The sequence below is a fragment of the Rhinolophus sinicus genome, linkage group LG05 (assembly GCF_036562045.2).
Source record: "Rhinolophus sinicus isolate RSC01 linkage group LG05, ASM3656204v1, whole genome shotgun sequence".
In the NCBI taxonomy this organism is placed as follows: Eukaryota; Metazoa; Chordata; class Mammalia; order Chiroptera; family Rhinolophidae; genus Rhinolophus; species Rhinolophus sinicus.
Genome location: NC_133755.1, coordinates 37,274,983 through 37,299,057, shown reverse-complemented (window position 1 = coordinate 37,299,057; position 24,075 = coordinate 37,274,983).

Below are 24,075 nucleotides of genomic sequence, written 5' to 3'. Positions count from 1 at the left end.
GATGATCAGAATCTGGCCAGTTGAATTCCTTTCAAGAAACATCAGGTCACCTCAGGAGTCAGGATTTCTGTTCCACGAATGAGAAGTGATGGAAACCAGGACGCAAGATGAGTGAGAGCACTGCTCAGGGCATTGTGGAGATGAGTTACTTCCTGTTAAGTCTCATCGAAGAGCCCCTCTTCTGCCTTTTAGAGAAAACTGCCTTAGGGTGATATCATCATCACAGGAGTCAAACCACATTGGCTGAGCTCTAAGATCCACAGTCTTGATACTGCATTTGGTTATAGGGTGAGTTGTGTTATATTTGTTTCCTAGTGTCTATCAATCATGATGATACTGTAAGAATGTGTTAGGTTGAAATTATGATTCTTAAAAGAAAACAGGTGGGCTGGCTCAGTGGCTCAGGTGGTTGGAGCTCCGTGCTCCTAACTCTGAAGGCTGCCGGTTCGATTCCCACATGGGCCAGTGGGCTCTTAACCACAAGCTTGCCGGTTCAATTCCTCGAGTCCCGCAAAGGATGGTGGGCTTCGCCCCCTGCAACTAAGATTGAACACGGCACCTTGAGCTGAGCTGCCGCTGAGCTCCTGGATGGCTCAGTTAGTTGGAGTGCATCCTCTCAACCACAAGGTTGCGGGTTCAACTCCCACAAGGGATAGTGGGCTGTGGACCCTGCAACTAGCAACGGCAACGGACCTGGAGCTGAGCTGTGCCCTCCACGACTAAGACTGAAAGGACAACAACTTGAAGCTAAACGGCGCCCTCCATGACTAAGATTGAAATGACAACAACTTGACTTGGAAAAAAAGTCCTGGAAGTACACACTGTTCCCCAATAAAGTCCGGTTCCCTTTCCCCAATAAAAACAATACAAAACAAAACAAAGAAAACAACAACAACAAAAAAACAAGTGACTGTGGTATCAGTGAAAGAAAAGATGCTGCTTTGAAATAATAGGCCATTCATTTTATTTAATGGAAAGTACAAACTTTTCTTTAGTTTGAAAGTATTTTCTAATAGCAAGTGGCCCATACACTCAGGAAAATGTTCTAATTAAATATCTAGTCCAACTGGGTTATTGCCAAAAGGAAAAAAGTTTGCTTTCAAGAACACTCACATTTCAAGTACTTCATTTGGGGAAAGAGTGATATTATGTTGCATGTGCAGGAGTAACTGTGGGGGCCAGAACATGACAAATTCCATCCTATTTTTAATGTTCACGTTCCATTTTTTGTTATTGTTCAAGATGGACACTCATTTAAGTCATTTTGGAGAGATGTTATGGGGCATTTCATAGACTCTTTGTAGAGATTCATATTTTTGGTTAAAAGTACTAAATTTGGTCAGGACTGATAGCAGGCATTCTCGAGGACTGATGTTTGTCTTTATTATTGGTGTGGCTTTTCTATACCTGGCCATCTTCCCCTTCTCAAATAAAATAAGAATAAAAGAATTGACTCAGCCTCTGAGGAATATTTTGAAGGCAGACTGATAACTATAGTGCAGTTTTCAATTTAAAAACAAAAAGCATTATTCATGCAGAATATTACTATTAACTGACAGCATGTAACTTCAAGGCACCCAGCCATAATTACTCCATTAAATAAATGAGACCACTCTTGCCGTTGAACGAAGCGGGCGGCAAGCTGCACTGATATTTGCAATTCTGTCTGTTGTTCTCTTTTTGTAACGGGATTCCAGATTACCTCTTCCTCACACGACAAAGACTTCTCAGTCTTGGTTCTTTTTGGCCACAGTGGTTTTGGCTACAATGGTAAATGAGGATGATAGACTGCCAGCCTCATTAGGCAACACTCATTACTCTAGATATCTAGTGTTCCACTGACCTGTTTCTAAAACAGAATAACTGATGCTATGTCAAAAGGCTACAGAATGTTCTTCAAAGCCTTTCCTCTTTCTGAGCAAGGGATGGAGGTGGAGACAGGATTTATCTCTCCGATTTTCTGATTTCTATGTCATAGTCAGAGCTGCCAGTGTTACTGAGTTTTAGATTCCATTTGAACTTGGCTTTCTGCAACACACACACAAAAAACCCTCTATATTCAAAAACTACTGCCACCAAGTAATAGATAAGCACAAAGCAGATAATCCTCCCCTAGCACACAACTTAATAAATAAGCCAGGCAACTCTCTGCATACTCATACTGATTTTTCCTAAGAAATCCATTCTATTCAGGCTTTTAATTTCCCCAGTGTTCACAGCCATGCTGGCATTTTCAAGAGATAAGCCCACACACATTTTCCTTAGGAAAAAAAAAAAGAGGTTTGACTAAAGCAAAATGTGTTCTGCGGTAAATCATTATTTTCAAGCAGTGCCCTTTATTTCCTTGTTTCTCATATTATCAAAGGGATGACTCTTAATACTGTGAAGAGCATGGCTGCTGATCACGTCAAAACTGGAGCCGTCTTAATGTGAACAACTGGTTTCCTCCCGCAATGCTGGTGCCAGCCATTGAATGCTACCCAAGAGGATTTGGGGAACCCCAAATCTCCAAAGCAGAAACAAAGGGAAAGGCTTGTCCAAGATTACCTTAGTAACAAGCAGCTAATTATAATATTAATTTGCATAATACTCTCCTTTTCACAGTGATTTCACTGCTAAAACTAAGTGGTATGAAATAAAAAAATGTTTCCAGCTGCCTAAACTCAAAGGCTAAATCAGGAATTGAGGCCCTTGCAGCCATAAGCATAGCATCTTATTGGCAGAGCCTCTGAGAGCCTGGTTCAGGCAGCTAACGCTTCTTTAGAGAGCACTCTTTTTCTCCCATTCCCTAAAAAGGGTTAGTTTTAAAACTGTTCCTGCCAATGACAATCAAAGTTACCTGCCAGAGCAGAAAGAAACAAAAGAAATCCAAAATCTTAAATTATGAATTATCTTCTTTAGAATGCACCTGTGGTTGGGGGTTGGCATGTGGACATCAGTGGAAGAAATTGGAGGTGCTCATGTGACAAAAAAAAAAAAGGCTGAGCAATGTCTTATAAAATTAAACTCTATGGCTTCCTTACAACTCAGTAACTCTTCTAGGTATTTACCTAAGAGAAATGAAGCGTATGTTCACCAAAAGACTAGTAGAAGAATATTCAGAGCAGCTGATTTATCATAACCTCAAACTGGAAACAGCCCAAATGTTCATTACCAGGAAGGTAAAAAAACAAACTGCAGTACAGTCACATAATAAAATAATAAAATGCAGATACACATAACATGGATGAGCCTTGAAAACATTATGTTGAGTCAAAGAAACCAGATACAAAATGGTACCTACTGTACGATAACACTTGAAGCTCTAGAATAGGCTAGTCTATGATGACAGAAGTTAGGACAATAGTTGCCTTTGAGTGGTAGTTGTGGGATTGACTAAAAGGGTCATGAGGGAACTTTCTGTGATTGTGGAAATGTTTTATATTTTGACCAGCATTATGTTAACATGGATACATACATTAGTCAGAACTCATCCAATATACGCTTACAGCCTATATATTTCATTATATATAAATTATCTCAATTTGAAACGAGAAAAAAAACAATAGTTCAGATTTTCTATTGTTCAAGTCCCTAATTGATTAATGTGACATTAGTCAGGTCATTAGCAGATGACAGGCAGTGTGGAGAAATTTTGTTCGCAACCTAATGGTTTGTTTAGCTTGTGTTTAAGACCCTAACAATTAGTTTTAGTAGTGCAGGAGGACACATAGACACAATTCGTCTTTTTGTCAGGATTGACAGATGCTATTTTGATAAGCACAGGAAACATTAGTTCAAGTAACCAGCCATGAGACTCAAGTAGGGTTTAGGTGGGTAGAATCTCCTAATTTGTTGAGTGTTAGTAAGCTGACAGCTGGACACAAGATTTTTTCTCTTCACTCTTTCTCTGCACTACTTCTATATCTAAAATTATGGAAGAGTTAGATGTGTCTCCACGATACTATGCATTTTGCTTTGGAAAGTCATGTCTGGAGACTCTGCTGCAGGTGCGTTGGCTGATAGGAACGACACAGGGCACGCGCTCCCACCTTGAGAGGATGTGGTCAGCCAGTCACTCTCTTATAGTCATGAAAATTAAGGAAATTCAGAAATAGAAAACTAGAGATACAGACAAGGTCCAGCTGTGTTTGAGTTCCAGATGTGTGACTGCAGAAGCCTCAGGACCTAAGAGGAGACCTGAAGATACGTCATGAGTGGTCACAAATAAGTGCTTTCTCTACCATTTAGAAATGTTTCAATTCCTTACTTAATATTTGGCTAAACTTGTCCCTGACATAAAGTTATATGTTTGGGGACTCTGAAAGATTTGCTAAGCTATTTTCTTTCCAGTTCAGTACACAAAAACCACTCATTAGTCTGTTCAGGAGTTTCATTTGGAATGGTGGGTGTGAGTTGAAAGCCAGGCATAAACTAAGTTACAGCTTATGCAGAATGGAACCCTTACAAATGGAAAATACATATTTTCAGCTGACTTGCTCCTCGGGTAAAATATATTATGATTTTAAAATTTCCAAATTGTAATCATACAGCACTGATGGGATTGAGTAGCAGAGAAAGAGGAAGGGGAAGGGAAAATGGATCCAGAAACACGTGGGAGGCTCTTGGGAGCTCAGATGAGCTCTCCTTGCTGGGGTAGAAAGGTAGGGCAGGAGGGGAGAAGTGATGACACAGGAGGTGACAGTAACTGGAACACACAGAGAAGCAGTCAGCGGGATATGTAGAGGCCACCTGAACACCAGCAGTATTTTAATATTTATAAAACGGTACCATTGTGGTGATTGGTTGTACAACCAAGGTGCAATTTCAGGTCATTCAATATTTTTAAATAATAATTTTAGCAGTAATTCTAGGAGACTAAAGGAAGTAGAGAGATTATGATTAAAGAACCAAATTATTCAAACATTTGAATAAGGAACTCCTAAAATTTAAAACTAATTGAAAACATGACATTTGTACAATAATTCACAACAGACTTAAAAGGAGTTTATGATTTTCCTGTGTGGAACTGGTCTGCATGTTGTTATACTGATGCTTGTTTTTTATTACAAGGCTTGGTAAGATATAATGAAATACCTGTTAAGAATTCTAACACTATGAAAGCAAAGCAAATAATACAATTTAGTAAATTCAACAGATTTCAAAATGTGTAGCTTATTTTATAAAGGTATAAGTTATTCAAGACTAACTCAGCATTCAAAATGATAATGAGTGTGTTGGTGGGGAATGAGTTTATGTGTCGTTAAGATTTTTTTTTTCTGAAGCAAAATATTTGTGTAGTAGAAAGGATTTACCAAACCTTTAAGGAACAGATAGTTCCTAGCTTTTTAAAAATGTTTGTTTAAAAATAAATTTTAAAAGATGATTTTATACATAGAAAAATGCACTAATGTGAAGTATATAGTTGTATGAATTTTTTTGCATACATAAACACATATATTCATCACTCCAGAAGGTTCTTTTATATCCTTTTATAGTTAAAATCCCTTTACAGTCAAAAGTTATCACTATTCTGACTTTTGTCATCATAAATTAATTTTGCCTTTACTTGGACTTCATGGATTCACTGTAGTGTTTTGAGTTTGATTCTTTTGCTCAATCTGGTACTTGTAAATTCATCCATGTTGTTGTATCAATGATTTGTTCTTTTATTTTTTATTGCTGTCTGTTATTTCATTCTATTGCAGTTTATCCATTCTCTTATTGAAAAGTTGGATTGTTTTAGTTTGGGTTATGAGAAATGGAAGTGTTATGAGCATAGTGGTATGAATCTTTTGGGGAAATATGCACTCGTTTTCAAGTCCCACCCTAGGGATGGTGATTCAGTGGTTCTTGACTCTTTTTTAAAGTCTTCCGTACTCCCCAAATTCCCTTCTACCTGCGATTCTGGTTATGGGTCAGGTGTGGGAACTTCTACCCAGGATGACAGGTGCCAAACATAGAATATAATTCAGGGAACTAAATTATAATCTTGAAAATGAAAAAAAATCCGTGAAATTTGCCTCAGCAAGCTGAGAAGCTTTATTTTAATGACCACCTGTGAATAGCTGTTTGGCCAGTTGTATTCAACTTGCCCTTTGCTCCATATTGCATAACCCTCATAGGGGTTCTGAAGGCTCAATCTGCAATAACGAGGTAGGAATGGGGACTCGTTTTACTTCCTGCTGGGAGCAGGAGCGCTTTAAGACACACAAGGTTTGTCCTCCTTTCCATGAAGGATTTCAGAGGACTCTTGCTGGCTTTGGTAAATAGCCACCAACACCCCTTACTGAAGTAGCTATAGACTCGAGTAGCTTTTGTTTCTCTTGAGGCTGCTAACAGCTTTGTGTCATATTTGTTTTTTTCAAGAAGTGGCCCCCCAGGATATGAGTCCTTGAGGCCCTTGTTTCCCCTGTCCTATGGGTACAACTTCAGGTTGTATCTTTGGAGCCTTCCAGGACAATTTCTAATGTGTGGTCTGTCAAGATGCCTGTCAGGCCTGAGCCAATCAATGCTCTGCAAACTACGGGGCAGCCCGATGCTGTTACCCCTGAATCAAGCCTTGTTCCATGAAGAACTCAGCGAGTACCACTTCTGGGGACCCTTTCCAGCTGTCCTCACTTTTGATAATTCCCAACTCTTTAAACAGTTTTTGTTTTGTTTTGTTTTCCCTGCTCAAAGAGCTACTTTCTATCCCTCAGAAATATTTCACTGTCTCCTACACCTTCTGGGTTGTGGAAAGCAATTTATCTGCCTCAATTAAGGAAATAAACTGATCTTTCTAGGTTTTTCTAATTTTCTTTTCTCCACTCAGTGCTGTGAGGGATTACAGTTTTTTAATTTTATTTTGATGAAACATTAAAATTTCTCTTAAGATGTTTTTCCTTCCAGGTATGATTTTCAAATAAATGATGTATCCCATTTCTTTCTCTCCAGGTGGTCACATTCAAAAGTGCAATGCCATTCCTCCTAGAGATAAAGCAGAGAAGGTTCTTCTAAGTGAAGTGGTTTCATAATCTGAAGTGGTCCTTTTCAACCAATTGAATCAGTAGCTGTCATGTGAGGCCTGACCCAGGTAAAATTCTAAAGTGGCTGGTGTCCATTGATTTTTGATTCAGTGCTTATTTTTCCTCCTTGAAAAGATAACTCATGCCCACAAAAAGATGTGACACTTATGAACATTAAGCTGCAAATGACTGTGACCTTTAACATATAGTCTTTAAGAAGCATTTTGCATTTTAACATGTCTCATACCAGAAGATGAGTTTTAGGATGTCCATTATCACCCAACCTGGGCAGCGGGAACTCTTATCACCCAATTTGCATATCTGTTGGAGCTGGGAGGCCTTTTGAGGTATATCTGCTTAGGATGCCACAGGTATTCTGGATTTTGAAGATTTTGAGGCAAATATTCTCTTAGTGCCCTTTGGGGAAAGAATCTATTTTGATGAGTCAATTGTTTTCCTTGATTTTCATTATTCATCTCTTGCAAATGACTGGCAGATGTAATATTTTTCCAGGCGTGGAAGAAAACCCAGTCCTGATGCTCTAATGGACCCCATTACAGATAAATGAGAAACAGGAATTGCCAGACTTGGGTTTCAGTCTTTTCTTCCTGGTTGGGGAGCTGACAGTTGTAATGAATGGTAAGAGGACAAGGTAATATCTTGAGGAGTCAATTCTGGTTTCAGTTAGTGGTCTGTTGTTCGCTTTAATTCTGTGCTACCAGAAGTGAGATGCCTTAGCACCCCTGCTGCACAGCGTTACATTCTGTTTTCCGTTTCTACAAAGTCCTTCCCTTCAAGGAGCTTTACACCCCTCATTTCTCATGTCAGGCCAGTGCTATAGAAAAGTCATTAGTATCACTAATTTTCAGGTGGGGAACCCAAGATGTTATAATTTGAGGTCCACTTTGTTTCCCTTCACTGTGCTTCTTCTCAAATTAGGGCCCCAAATTATTTATTACTGCTACTAGTGGTTCAGTACTTTAAACTTTCCAAATCGCTTCCATATTGATTATCTGTTGATTCCTGAAGATGAGAGAAATGAGGCAGAGCGATGTTAGATATCCAGCCAACATAAGACCGATAATATGGCAGGGTTACACTCAAATGTGGGTCTCTCCCTTGGCACCACCCAATGCACTGTAGACAGCATGTCTTCTCTGTTGTAATCTAGGCCCCATGAAAGTTCTTTATGTGTTTGCATGAGGATCCAAATGTCAGAAGAGGCTATCTGGATGTTGAAAAAAATAAAACAAGGAAAAGAGACAGAAGGGCTGATGGTTTCAAGAGGCTACTGTGTACAGTGAAATGAACACTGGGCTGGGGTTAAATATTAACAAAGGAACTAGTATATACTGAGTGGTTTCTGTGCTATAGGTACAGTGTGACGTCCATGTAGACTTCTTCCATTAATCTTAACAACAACCCAATGATGAAGACCCTATCATCATCTCAGGTGTGCAGATGAGGAACTGAGGCTTAGAGAAGTTAAAGCGTTGCCCAAGGTTACATGGTTGATAAGTGCGGGAGCCAGGATGGAAAGCCCAACTTCTTAACCATCATGCTCTACTGCTTCTCATTATTTGCATCCTGTAACAAAGTCTGCTTGGTCTTGGTCCATGTTTACAAGCAGAAACTAGGCTGACAAGATTTTATGAGTATAACTTCCTTGGCACATGTATATGCTAACTTTTTTTGAGTGCTTACTACATGCTAGGCTTTGTTCCGAGCACTTTGCATGTAGTAACTCATTTAATCATCACAGCAATCTTTGAGGATGGTATTATTAAAATCTGCATTTTATACACAAGGAAATATAGCCCAGAGAGATTCAGTACTTGGCCCAAGGTTGCACAGCCCCCAAGTGGTGGAGTTAGAGTGTGAACCAGGTAGTTCGGCGTTGGTGTCTAGACTCATAACCATTCTTCTGTACTGTCTCCATGTGAATGGCTCTTAGGAGTCTGGGTCATGCAAGTCCTTCTTAGGAAATAGCCTACTCATGGCATGATGGCACATGTGGTATCTCAGACTGCAAGTCCAGGAGACAAACCCTGGGCCAGGAAATATTCATTAAGCTAAAGAATGTCACCCTGTGAAGTTTCTGAGGAGCTAGCCTGCTGGTTTCCCTAGGGATAACCCTGGGCCCAAATTGGCCATATTTTAAAATACTTCACACACCCTCTTTACGATATAATGAGTGCAAAGCATGTGCTGCAGATGTGGTGCTACAAGGTCCTGGAAGGAGGTCAATGTCAAGAAGGCTAATGACAGCTTCACTTAGGTGGAGGTGTTTGAATGGAAATGGAAAGGATGAGGCGTAAGGAGAGGATGAAGCAAAGGTGGGTGAGGGTGGGGGAAATGGGTGTGGAGAGAGAGGTCACCTCAAAGCAGAAATCTCTGCTTGGGAGCGTTGAGAACCCGTGAGCAGGTAAGGAGAGACTGGACCATCAAGAGAAGTAGGAGTTCACAATTCATGTTGGAGATTGTACGGCACTAATGTTAAGACAAGAGGGTGTTCAAAGGAGATGCTTCTGGTAGGAGGGTCTGGTGTATGTTTTTGGAAGGCAAATCATTTGCTTGAAGGGATGTTCAACTAAGTAAGTTTAGAAATTTGAGCACAGAAATGCAGAGGTTGGAATGCTGGAACCATCTTCATTTTATTTCATTTTGTTTTCCCTTTGTCACTGGGTTGTGAATTTTCTGAGATTAAACCAGGTTGGAAGAGAAAGGTCCAAAATAGAAACAGAGATGTCCTGAATGCCCAGGCAGGGGAGAGCTACCTACCCCACCTCCCTTGGGAGGCCCTCTCAGGGTCTGTGTGCCCAGTGGGAGCATCAAACCTTGCATTTATTGACAAGTGAATGTTTGTAGTTGTGTACTAATTTAGTTCTAATGGGTCGCTAGGCCCTCACTTCTAACCCTTGTGCACCACTCCCAAGGTTCCACTGAAAGCTGGTTATATTCAATGGAGCGGTCTCTGCTTCAGGGCCTCTGAAGGGAGACCTATGGGAAGGATCTGCTCAGGCACAGTTTGCACTTGTGTTGTGGAGGAGGGAGCATGTCATTTCTTTCTGAAATGGATCCAAGGAAAAGAGGCAGTATGCTTCCCTCTCGTCCTCTCAGCATGTGTTTTCTGGACGGCCAAGATGTGGAGCCAGGCCTGCTTCTCTCTCCCACTCCTTCATGTTCCTTTGGGCTTTTAGAGAATCAGAATCTTTCTGGAGAGAACGCATAACCCTGTTCGAACAGCCATCTCCGAATTTTATGCTGTCCTTCCATCTGTCTGCCTGCCCCTTTGCAATCTTTTGTTATTTTTTTTTCTGACACCTTGAGTTCTATGCAGTCTTTAAATGTTGGCATTTATCTATTCAGGGTTCTAGCCTCTGCAGTCTCCTCCCCACTTCCCACTCACACTCTCGCTGTGAACTCCTTTAGAACCAAACCATGGCGTCAGCTCCATCCACGTGTCCGTGATTTCCATGGCAGTTTCTCCAGTCCCGACTGCTCTCCCAAAGCATGGCAGAGCGGGACAGGCAGTCAGAAAAGCTGGTCCCAAAGCACCACCAGGACCAGTCATTGTCCTCCTTTTCAAGGACAGACAGCAGCTCCAACTTTGATAAGCGCTATAAAATTCATAGCTGTGATTATTGGTGGGTGAGTGGCTGGGGTGGCAGATAAGAAAATAGAGATGAATCAGTGTGAATCCATTTCAGCACTGGAAAGACAACTATCGTGTTTCCCCGAAAATAAGACCTAGCCAGACAATCAACTCTAATGCGTCTTTTGGAGCAAAAATTAATATAAGACCAGGTCTTATTTCACTGTAAGACTGGGTATAATATAACACAATAAATATAATTTAAAATATAATATAACATAATTACTATAATATAATATAATATAATATAATATAATATAATATAATATAATATAATACCGGGTCTTATATTAATTTTGGCTCCAAAAGACACATTAGAGCTGATTGTCCAGCTAGGTCTTATTTTCGGGGAAACCTATCCTGCTGTTTGCAAAGGAAGCACACTGATTGTGCTCAGGTGGGACATATCTGAGAGTTCCCATCAATATGTCCCCTGATGGAAAGTAGGTGAGTGGGCCGTCTTGCTGATTCTGCCTCTTCCTGAAGAAGGGCCACTGTGACAGACACCAACAAATCAACAAAATGTTAGGTCTAGAAATTCTTCAATAAACATTTAATCTGCTTTCCCACAGCATTTTCCAAAGTAAACACTGTTTATGAAGTATGACACACACATGGATATATACATATGTATCTATATACACACACACATATGTAAGTATGTTATATAATATATATGTATTAGCTTGATGAAATTTTTACCAAGTGAACACACTCATATGACCGTCACTCAGATAAATAAAATACATTAATACCATCCCATAAACTTTCCTCATGCTCTCTTCCACTCATTACCTTTCCAAAAATGTAACCTATTCTGTCTTTATGTAAGATTTGTATCAATGGATTCATACAGCAAGTGAATCCTTTTTTGTGTCCGAGTCTCTCTTTCAACATTATATTTTAAGATTTATACATGTTGTTTTGAATAGTTGTACTTAATTCATTTTCATTCTGAATATACCACAATTAATTTACCCTGTTTTCTGCTGAGGGACATTTGTACTGTTTTCAGTTTCTGGCTATTTCAAATAATGTGCCATGAACGTTCTTGCAAGAGTCTGGTGCGCGTAAGCACGTATTTCTCATTCCGAACCCAGTATTTTGGAAATGCTGTGTCAAAGGATATGCCTCTCTTCAGATTTCGTGGACAGTGATAAACTGTTTTCCAAAGTGGTTGTACCAATTTGTATCCATACCAGCAATGTTGGAGAGTGTCCATTATTCTATATCCCTACCAACACCTGCTATAGTCTGTTTTGAAACAAAAATAATACAGCCAATCTGGTAGTGTGTAGTGACATTCCATTGTGGATTTTCCTAATTACTAATGATATTGAATAGTATTTCATATGTTTATCAGTTATTTGGATGTCCTCTTTTATAATTCTCTTGCCCATTCTTTAAAACTGATTCCTGGTTTTCTTATTGATTTCCGGTGGTTCTTTATATATTTGAAATACAACTCCTTTGTTGAATACATGTGTTGCAAATATCTTCTACTTTTCCGTCTTCTAAAGTTGTCTTTTGGTAAACAGAATAATGGAGTCTTTATTTTAATGATTTTTTCCTTTATACTCAGTGCTTTTTGAGTTCTGTTTAAGAAAGGTGATAAAGATATTTTCTTATGCTGTTAGCTAGACACGTTATTGTTTTACATTCCACATTTGGATCTAATCTATTTGGAATTGTTGTGTGTGTGTGTGTGTGTGTGTGTGTGTGCATATGTATGGTATGTGATAGAAATTAAGGTTCATTTTAAAAAATATGGATATATCATTTACTCAAAAACCACCTAATATGTAAACATCATTCTTTTACCCAATTGTAGGTTTTTGAGATTGCCATGGCTACTGTTGGACCCTTGGATATTCATATCAATTTTAGAATCACCTTGTCATTTTCATTAAAAAAATTAATCAAGGAATTTGGATTGGCATTTCATGGTCTCTGTAGTTCAGTATAGAGGAAAACTGTCATCTTTGCAATGTTACGTCTTGCAGTATTTAATTAGGAAATTCCTCTCTATATCTGAGTCTTCTTATTTTCTCTCAGTAATGTTTTGTTGTTTTCTGTATTGAGTTCTCAATATTTTTATTAGATTTATTTCTTGGTATTCATTTCTTGAATAAAAATATTATTTTAAAATTGCATCATGTTAAAAATTATATTTTCAAATGCTTTTTGGCTAGTATATAAAAATACAATTTATTTTTGGACCTATATCAGTGACTCACTTATTAATTCTAGTAGATCGCATATATTCTTTTAGATTTCTATATAATTATGTCATCTGTGAATACTGATAGTTTTATTTCTTCCTTTGCATTTCTTATACCATCTATTTCTTGTTTTGTTTGATTGGCTGGATCAAGGTTGAATCAAAGTGGTGATGGCTGACATTCTTGTTACATTCCAGATCTCAGGGATAAAACTTCAATATTTCATCATTAAGGGGGATGTTTGTTGTAGGTTTAAAAATATATACCCTTCATTAAATTACACAAGTTCCTTTCTATTCCTAGTTTTGCTGAACTTTTTTATGAATGCGTGTTGAATCTTATCAGATTTTTTTTGCATCTATTGAGATAAAAATATGAGTTTTTTCTTTCATTCTGTGAATGTGGTAAAAGTTATAGATAAATTGAATTAATGTTCAAATATTAAACTGACTGTAAATTTTTGAAATAAACTCAATTTGGTTGTGATGACCTACTCTTTTTGTATATTGCTGAATTCCATTTGTTTAGAATTTTTGTGTCTATATTCATAAATGAGATTGGCACATTTTTTTTTTCTAATGTCCTCGTCAGGTTTTGGTATCAAGATTATGCTGGCCATGTAAAAGGAATTGCAATGTGTTCTTTCTTTTTCTAGTTTGAAGAAGAACTTGTGTAATATTCATATTATTTCTTCCTTAAATATTTGGAAGAATTCACCAATGAAGGTCTCTGGGCCTGGAATTTTCTTGGGGAAGGTTTTTAAATTATGGACTGTATTTCATAGATTTCTGGTGAAATTCTCAACATTGCAATTTATTTTCATGAATATATTAAACAACTATTTCAATATCAAATAACTCCATTATCTGGATGGCTGGTGGGTTTATTTCTATTGTATTTTCACGTTTTATGCTTATTTGGTCCTTCTTCTTGTCATGCCTGCTAAATTTCCATTTAATGCCAGACTTTGTGTACCAAAATTTACAGGCAATCTGGATGTGTGTTATTCCTTGTTAGAGGACGTCATTGAGAGGACGTGATTGCTGGTCTACTGGGGAGCTGCACCTAGGCAATCAGAGTCTTCATGCCCACCCCCCCCTTTGCTTGAAATGTACATTCCACCTACTGTTTCCACAGCTGGAGCCATTTCGGGGATGCAACCCTGAGATGGTAAGATGTTTTGAAGACCGTCTGGATGTTATAACTGAACCCCATTAAGGCCTCTCTATAAACCTAGAGATTTTGATGGGTGCAGAGATCTTCTCCTCTTGCACTGCCCAAGACAAGCCTTGTAAGTAAGATCCCTTGCTTATTAAAACTGCCACCTATCAGTCTGGAGTGGTCTGCCTCTTTCTTCAGTCTTTCCTTACCTTCTGGGTATGGGACCCAGTTTCAGATTTCACTGGGGAAGCTCCGAAGGTTGCAAACCTACATTCCTCTGTAGAAGATTTTCTTTCAGTCCTCAGTTTGACTGTTAGAAATGGGGCAGATCACCTTGATCCAGTTAGTGAACAACACGATTTAAGGCTGGATTTCAGTCCTTGTGACAGTTGGTTTATTTATCTCACTTGGATATGGCCTTTCAGGGATTTCAACTAAAAATTGGGTGTTTACAAGAGCTATTCATACTTGAGGGTCCTGAACTCCAAATTTTGTCTGCTATAGGCAATGCTTGGATTTTTAGTTTCTTCACGCCAGTTTTCTGTTTCGCTTCTTAGCTTGTTGTCCTGCACAACTTTGAACTTGACAGATTCCTCTAGGGAAAAGATGTGCAGCTAGTTGGGGGGGTCTTTATTTTGTGGTTTCTTTTTCTCTGGTACCTTGGCTTCTCAACTGTGGTTGAAAGCTTTAAGTTACTATTTTGTGCTCAAGTATCTACCTACACTAAAAACTGAAAAAATGCTGCAAGGAAAAAGCGGTGGAGAATGCTAGGATGTTTACCTTCTCCCAGGGAACTTAGTTTGACATAAGTAACCTTGACATAGCTGGAAGTAATACTACCTTCCTCCGCCAGTATGTTTTTATTTCTCTGAGTTAACACATACTAAATTTGTTTAAAACATTATTTGTATCTTCTTACACGATGAACTTCTGGAAGTCAGGTAACTGCTCCTTTCCCTTCTTAAATAAACAGATTTATTGAGATAAAACTTAATAAATTCACCTATTGTAAGTACACAATTCAGTGGTTTTTCACTGAATTTGTAAATTTGATAACCATCACCACAATCAAGTTTTAGAACATTTCCGTCACCTCACAAAGTTCCCTCATGCTTGTTTGCAGTTGATTCTGCTCTCATTCCCAGCCCTAGGCAACCATTGATGTGCTTTTTCTCTCAATGAATTTACTTTTTCTAGATATTTAATATAAATGGAATCATACTATATGTGGCCTTTTGTATCTGGCTTCTTTGCCTTAGTGTATATAATGTTTTTGAAGTTTACCTATGTAGTAACGGATACTAGTTTTTAATCTTTGTATTGTTGACTAGTATTCTGTTGCATGGATATACTACATTTTGTTTATCCAGTCTCCAGTTAATTTGGATTGTTTTTAGTTTTTGGCTTTATGAATAATGCTGCTATGAACATTCACATGTCTTTGTGTGAACATATTTTTCATTCCTTTTGGGCAAATTCCTTGAAAGGAAATGCTGAGTTATATGGAAGTTGATGCTTAATTTTTTAAAAAAACTGTCAAACTGTTTCACACAGTGGTGACACTATTTTACATTCTAACACCAGTGGATGAGAGTTTCGGTTTCTCTACATTCTCACCAGCATTTGTTATTGGCAGGCTTTTTGATTACTAGTATCCTAGCAGGTGTGAAGTGATATCTCATTGTGATTTTAATCTCTTTAATAACTAATGATGGATGCTAACCCTCTTTTCATGTACTTATTAGCTGCCATTTGTATATATTCTTCTATAAAATATATGTTCAAATCTTTCGTCAATTGTTAGATGGGATTGTTTATCTTACATATAAGCTATCAGAGTTTTTTACATATCCTAGATACAGGTTCTTTATCAGATATGTGATTTGTAAATATTTTTTTCCAGAATTTAACTTCTTTCCATTTTCTTAATGGTATCCTTCAAAGTGCAGATATGTTTAATATTGAGGAAATCCAATTTATTGATTTTTTTCTTTATGGATAATGCTTTTGGTATTATATCTAAAACTGCCTAAAAATCAGTATCATGTACATTCTCTCCTTTGTTTTCTTCTAAAAATTTTATAGACTTAGGTTATATTTAGGTCAATGATTCATTATTTAGTTAATTTTTGTACATGTGTAAGGAAAGAATCTAAGTTTATTTTTTATTTTTTTGCTTATACATATCCAATGATCTTAGCACCATTTTTTGAGAGCATCCTTTCCACATTGTATTGTATTTGCATCTTGGTCAAAATAAAAGTTTATCTCTAGACTCTTTAATTCCATTTCACATAGCTATATGTCTATTCTTATGTCAGTACCACAGACTTGATTACTCTAGCTTTAGAGTATATTGTGAAATTGACTAATATAAATCATCTAACTTTGTCCTTGTTTTTTTCAAAATTGTTTCAGCTATTTCAGCTTTTTACTTTTCCATATAAATTTTGGGATCAGCTTAATTTCTAAAAAAGAAAAGAAAAAGAAAAAGCCCTGCTGGGATTTTGATAAAGATTGAATTGAATTTATAGATCAATTTGACAGTATTGAGTCTCCCAATCCATGGACATGGGAAGTCTCTCCATTTATTTAGATTTTCTTTCTTTCAGCAATTATAGTTTTCAGTGTATAAGTTTTACATTTCTTTTGTTAAAGTAATTCCTAAATATTTTATTTTCTTGATGCTATTTTGATGCTATTTTCTTGATTTCATTTTCAGATTGTTTGATGGTTGTATATAGAAATACAATTAATTTTTGTATATTGATTTTGTATTCTGTGACCTTGTTTATTAGTTCTCGTAGAGTTGTTGTGGATTCCTTAAGATTTTCTACACGTACACTCATGTCATCTGTGAATAAAGACAGCTTTACTCCTTCCTTTTAAATCTGGATCCCTTTAATTTCTCTTAATGCAGTGACTAAAATTTGCAGTACATTGTTTAGTAGAAGTGGAGAGAGTGGACATCATTTTTATAGTCTTAGGGGAACATAATTAAGCCATTCACTTGTAAGTACTCTGTTAGCTATGGGATCTTTTGTTGATGCTCTTTGGCAGGTTGGAAGTTCCCTTACCTTTCTCTTTTGCTGAGAGGTTTTTCTTTGATTTTTTAAATTAACTTTTTAAACTAATTAATTTAAAATTTTTAAATTATGATGTTGTATTTTATCCAATGCTTTATCTATTGAGATGATCATGTGGATTATTGAAATTGAGTTTGCTTTTTAAATGTGGCTTCTAGAGAATTTAACATGATATACTCATATGTGGCTCACATTATATTTCTATTGGACAGCATTGCTTTAGAGGGTCTATTTCTGAAGAGTCTCAAAGGAGTCTGTGACCAGATATGGTTAAGAGCCACTATATGTGGTTTATGTCTGACTTTGGATCAAACCACATAACTAGATATCCATGTAATAGGACCAAAAATTTTTTCCTTATTTAAAAAAACATTGGAGCGACATTGGTTAATAAAGTTATATAAGTTTCAGGTGTACATCTTTATAATACAACATCTGTATAGTCTATTGTGTGCCCTCCACCCGAAGTCTAGTCTCCTTCCATCACCATATATTGACCCCATTTACCCTCTTTGTCCTTCCCTCACCTCCCTTCCCCTATGGTAACCACCATTGTCTATGGTAACAACCACTGTTGTCCATATCTATGAGGTTTTTAGTTTGTTTATTGCTTTTTGTTTTATATCCCACATATGAGTGAAATCATACAGTTCTTGCCCTTTTCCATCTGACTTATTTCACATAGCATAATACTTTCAAGATCGATTCATGTTGTTGCAAATGGCAATATTTCATCTTTTTATGGCTGAGTAGTATTCCACTGTATATATGTACCACATATTCTTTATCCAATCATTCATCAAAGGACACTTAGGTTGTTTCCATGTATTGGCTAAAGTCAATATGCTGCCATAAACATAGGACCGAACTTCTTGTTCAGTGGAATTACTTCACCATTGGAAACTTGCATATCCTAATAATATTGTTGAAAATTTGCCCATTTACCCATTCCTTCAATAAATTTGCTAAGTACTGTTATAGGTACTGGGATACAGTAGTGAACAAAACAGAGAAAAATTCTAATATCATAGAACTTATATTCTAGTTGGTGATAGGCCTGGAATTATAGGCAACAAACAAAACAGATATGTTTTATGGTTTTGGTATGTTCAAAGATGGGAAATGCTATGCCAAAAACTAAAGCAGACAGAAAGGGGGTGTTGCACAGAACAGGGTCAACTGTGCATGGAGACAATTTTGCACACCCCGTCCTGAAGAAATATGGGGAGTGGAGGGGTGAGAGTGGAGGTTTACAATTTTAAGCAGAGTAGTTGGGGAAAGCCTCACTGAGATAATGACATTTGAGCTAAGACTTGAGGTAGTGAGGGACTGAGGCATGTGACTGATGGGTCAGTGGCGGGACCGCGGGAAGCATTCCATATAGCAGAACAGTGACTACAAAGTCAGGAGCAGGCCTGGCAGGAGCAGGACAGGACACCCCCGCTATAAAACAGAACATGAGCATTTTGTTTAATACTGTTGGTAACTTAGGATTTCGCTTGTTATGAGGAATTGGGGTGTTTTATCCTTTTTGGTAACATAAATGTATGTGTTGCTGAGAAAAATTTACTATTCTCTTTCCTTTGGCTCTCTGGAAGTTTAGAGGCACTTGACAGGCCCTTATGAGCATTTATTTGCATTTTTTATCTTGACCTTATTTTGTCTTTCTACTTTAGTTCATGTTTTCCTTGATTTTTATGCTTTGCCTTCTTATTTTTAGTTCACCATGATGTGTGTGTGTGTGTGTGTGTGTGTGTGTGTGTGTGTGTGTTTGTAGGAAACCAGCTCAGCTGCTTGATAGAAGGAGGTAGTGAACACTTAGGGAAGAAAGAATGACAAATAGCAAGATCTGCAATTTATCAGTGTTAAGTCACCCATTCATTCCAAACATTTAGCAAATGTGTACTGTGTGCTGCTCCCTATGGAATGAAATAAGCTGCCACATACCGTGTTTCCCTGAAAATAAGACCTAGCTGGAAAATCAGCTCTAATGCATCTTTTGGAGCAAAAATTAATATAAGACAAGGTCTTATTTTATTATAATATAAGACCTGGTCTTATATAATATAATATAATATAATATAATATAATATAATATAATATAATATATAACATAACATAGTATATTATAATATAATATTATATAATGTAATATAATACCAGGCCTTACATTAATTTTTGCTCCAAAAGACATATTAGAGCTGATTGTCTGGCTAGGTCTTATTTTTGGGGAAACACGGTATAAAAACAAATCCACTTTTAGATAATTGTAATTTAAAAATGTGTTTAATTGCTGGCTGGCTTATGCATTCATTTGTGTCTTTATATAGTAATATTATTGTGGGTCTGTTAAAGGCCATAATCTATAAACTACAAGGTGAAAATACTCTGTGTCAGTTTTCCCCGCAGGGATTTTTGTGGTGGCTGCGTGTAGAGTTTGTAGGAGTTGCATTAAGCTTTAGAGTTTGGGGCTGGCCATCTGCTTCAGAGGACAATCAAATTAATACAATCCAAATTAATCTTGCCAAAGACGTTTAGAAATCTTTCTTGGGAGTTACTGGGGACTCCTTATCACATGTTAACACATGAAAACTACTCAATTTGGTTGGTTTTTCTTTGGTGAGTAGAGCAGATGGGTTGCTAAGGAGTAAGGTACACTTGTGCCTGTGGGTGAATATTTTGTGTGTGGACATTCTGCATCTCTGAGATGAATTTTTTTCTTTTACTTGTGTCATCCATGCATTCTCTCTTCCCCCTCCTCAGTGGCTTGGGCATATTTTTTGTGGTCGAAAGGAGAAAAAATAAAGATAGTTTTGGGTTTACGGAATCTCTGAGGTCATTCATATCCAGACAGATAAGAAAGTTTATTATGTGTGCACCTGCTGAGGTAGTAAAGAGAGGCAGAAAGTGTTTGTCCTTCATCTTTATTCATGAAGCCCTTGAGGGTGATGGGAAAGGAGACTGGCGATTAGGAGAGCAGGCACACTCAGTCAGCCTGTGCAGACACAGTCGGTCGGGCTGGCGAGTCCCGCTGCCTCTGTTGATGTGCATTCAGGGCCATGCCAAGCCATCTACCTGTGCTCTGCATTATTAATGCTTTCATAAGGGCACTCATTTGTATGCTATGGGGGCGGCCAGGTTGGTACAGCCTCATCTCTACTGAACCCTTCCTGTTCACTGCTGTGACACCGAGGCTCTCAGAATGATGCAGAATTGCGCAAGCACAGCTGGAAGACAGCAGATTGTCTGGAACTGGGAAAAACATGCGTTTAGTCAATTTTAAATTAAGAGGCTTTGTTTACGTTTTCTCAGCCCGTTACAGAGGTAGTCAAATTTTAGATTCCCTCCAAAATTAAACAAGTGTCAGGAACAGATGGTGGATTTACGTTACTCCATTCAACCTGTTCAAAGAGTGTGAACTCAAGGACTGATCAGTGTTATACAACTTTTCATGTTAAATTGTTAAAAGGAAGTTTGGTGTGTGGCTTCCTCAAAGAGAACAATTTATATCCATGTATACCTGTGAGGTGGTGACCTGAGGTTAGACTGGTCTGTCTGGAGTTCTGTCCACAGCTTCGTCATCTTGTTCTGGGAAGCCAGGCTGGAGAGAATGCTGCTAAATAGGAAGGTAGAGAGACAGGTCTGGACTTACGTTTCTGGCTTATATTCTATAAGGTTTCGTGTGTGTGTGTGTGTGGGAAGTGGGGAAGATTTAGTAAATCTAGATGGTGTGGCTAAGATGAAATACTATGATGGTGTCAGTGGTCTCTGTATTAGTAATTCCAGCTCCTACTTTCAAACTAGTTTCGGGTTGTCTTGTTGTCTTAACTTTTGTGTGTCTTCTCCACCCACCATGATCTCTTGGGAGGGAACCATGGAGGGAAGCTACTTCATGGCCATTTTAAACACATTGAAAACTTTGGGCAAGGCAGACATTGTGGGAAACCCTAAATAATTTAGATGAAGTTTTAGTTGTGACTCCAGAGACAGAATTCCTCTCTTTTTATAGATATGAATAATTGTTTTTCAAATTAGACATAATCACATTGAAGCATTTTTTTTTTGCTTTGGAGATTCTTGTCACCTAAATGAGGCATTTCATTTGGAAAATAATAGTGGTTAAAAGAGAGGCAATGGTTTTTTAATGGATAATTTGAGTTTCCATTCCCTATTTCCCACCCTTTCCCCTTAATAGCATATCATGAGTTTTTAAATTATTCAGGTAATTACTTCAGTGCTCCACTTAATATTGCATTTGTAGAAACAACATATAATATCAGGTTTTTAGGTAAATACTGGAATACTCCAAATTTCTCCACTTGTTTTAATCTGTTACTAATGTAAAATGACTGCAGAAGTCAATTTCTAATTAAAAATAGAAAAACAGCTACATCAATAGATGCTTAGTTGTTTAGTGTTCAGCTCCGACTTTTCTCAAACTTTTCTAATTGTTATTGAATCTGAAATGGCTGATGTTCTTAGTTATCAGTAAGGCTTCAGCCCTAATTTAATTTAATAAATTGCTAGATAATTCTTTCATGAGGTAAGTGATTGTCCAGATAGCTCAAAGCTTTTCTTGATCTTGTTGTTAAGTGATTATAAGCTTGTGACAGGCATAAAAATTGTGACAGCCAGTGTTAACCAAATCTGTTCATTGGTAATAATAAAAAGAAAATACTAACTGATTTTTTAAAGCAGATAACCAGGGAAATGTTCTCATTGGTCATTATTGCAGATTTGTGGAGAAATGGTAAAGTAAAAAGATGTAAGACAAACAGCTGGCCAGGGATGTTAAAATTGTCTATGGAGAGACTCACCTGACAATATTAATGGAGTAATTTGTCACAAAATGATTATGGTGGTGTGTATTCCTAGTTACAACCAGTTGTGTGTGGCCTGCCCTCAGCCTGATACTTACCATTAAGATGAAAAGACAGTAAACTCCTCAATTCTTTTAAGAAAAAAAAAAAGTTTCAGAAATAATGAACTGGTATGTATATAACTTTTGGAAGAGCCTGGCACATGGTATATAAAGGAAGCAGGTGTTCCTAATTATTTGCTTGCCTAACCATGAATCTGGAGTCCATCATCATGAAACAGTTTGGCATTCAATTCATAATTAAATGTACTACACTGTATATGCTCATAATTGGTATTTCATATATATATTGAGCATGTACCCCAAACAATCAAGTCAACCATACCAGCTGCTGTTTTCTGAGTTGCATACTCTGTACCAGCTACTGTCTTACGTGTCTATTTGATCCTCATGGTTACTGGAGCGCTGATTATTTTATGGCTGAGGAAATCAAGGCTCAGAACAGTAGACATTTGTCCCAGGTCACACTGCTGGTCAGTATTTGAACTTAGATATGTGTGATTCCATTTTGCTACTTTGATAAAAATCTAATCCCAGTTGAAAATTAGAGTTTTACTTTTGTGATAGCTAATAATATTTAGAATCTTATTTTTGAGCTTTGCCTGTCCCCATTTAAATTTTTCTGAAGATGTTGGCCTGTTTTGTCTAAGCCACTAAAATGCCCAGCAACTCTACTCAGCTGGTGGCAAGAAGTTGAGGGAGAAGCTAAAAGTTCTAACTGGAGGCTGAAAAATCTAATTATCACAAATATCTGAAAATCCTAAAAACACTGGCAAACCGAGTACTACATTTAAAAAACCCCAACAAAGTTAATTGAAATATGAGGAATTAACAAATACTATGTTAAAACCAAATGATTTTATGCAATTATCAGTTTAAAGAGTGACTCATTTTCCTGGCAAATTAAAATCCAAGCACTTAGAAGTGTTTTTTTTTAAATGGTGATTTATAAAAATTATTTCACACATTAAACAATCTCATCTTTCTTCTCTAGTTGGGCAGGCCTGGTATGACAATTTGCAACTAGGTTTAGCTTTTTGCTGTAAGGAGCTTACTATACATGTGTAGCAAGTTTGTTAGAAAAAGAAGAAGCAAAAAAAAATTCACATTGTTTTTGTTTAGGGATCGTTTTCTTTAATTACTTTAAAATCATCATTCAGAGTGTTGGAAGAGTAGGACGTGAAAGATAAATAGAAAAATTTAGCATGGATATTTAGAATTTTTGGAGGAAGTTCAGTTTTATTAAAAATAGTCATTTATTATTATTATTATCATCATCATTTTGTTATACTTATGAGCAACAAGAAATAGTATGTTCTCACTGATGAGATCCAAGGCTGAGCGAGATGGATTGCTCTCAGCATTTCCAGGGTAGCCACGAGGAAAGGCATGATGATTTAGACAATAGGAAAATATATTAATTAATCCAAGGAAAATACGGGCAGCTCTTTCAACAAAGGTTAACGTAAACAAGGAAGTAACTATGTTCAGTTGGCTCCAGATTGTGGAAGGCCGTAGAGGTCAGACTGAATTCTATTTTGATTCTCAAAGGCTATTTATGAACATCTGCTATGTGAATTGGTTTTATTTTAGAGCTATTGGGATAAAACAGTAAGGAAAAGGTGCAAGTTGTACCCTCAAGGACATTTTAACCCTAAAGAATATATCAAGTGAAATACCAAAACTGGTATATACTTTCCTTATAAGCATTAAAATGAAGACCAGAAATATGTAGAAAGCCACACATAGAAGCAGAAAGAAAGAGAGAAACTAAGTGACCTATCTAGACACTAGGCTTCTGTGTGGACTCTGTGCCTTCAGCTCTCTTTGGAGATGGTATCAGCTGAAGAAAACTACCTCATACAAAGTCAGGCTCCTTCCAGAAGCAACCCATGTCTAATAACTGATTGGCACTTGAGTTTAAAGACCTAGCTCCCTTGTTCCAACTTAGGACAAGGCAGAAGGGCCCTTTCAGCTCCAGAGCTTCTTGTGAGGTCAGGTGGAAGTCTTTGTTGGTCTTGAATTGCAGTTTAGCTCCTCCCTCTGTCCAATCCCGCCTCCTTCCCCATGCTTCTACAGGTGTTGG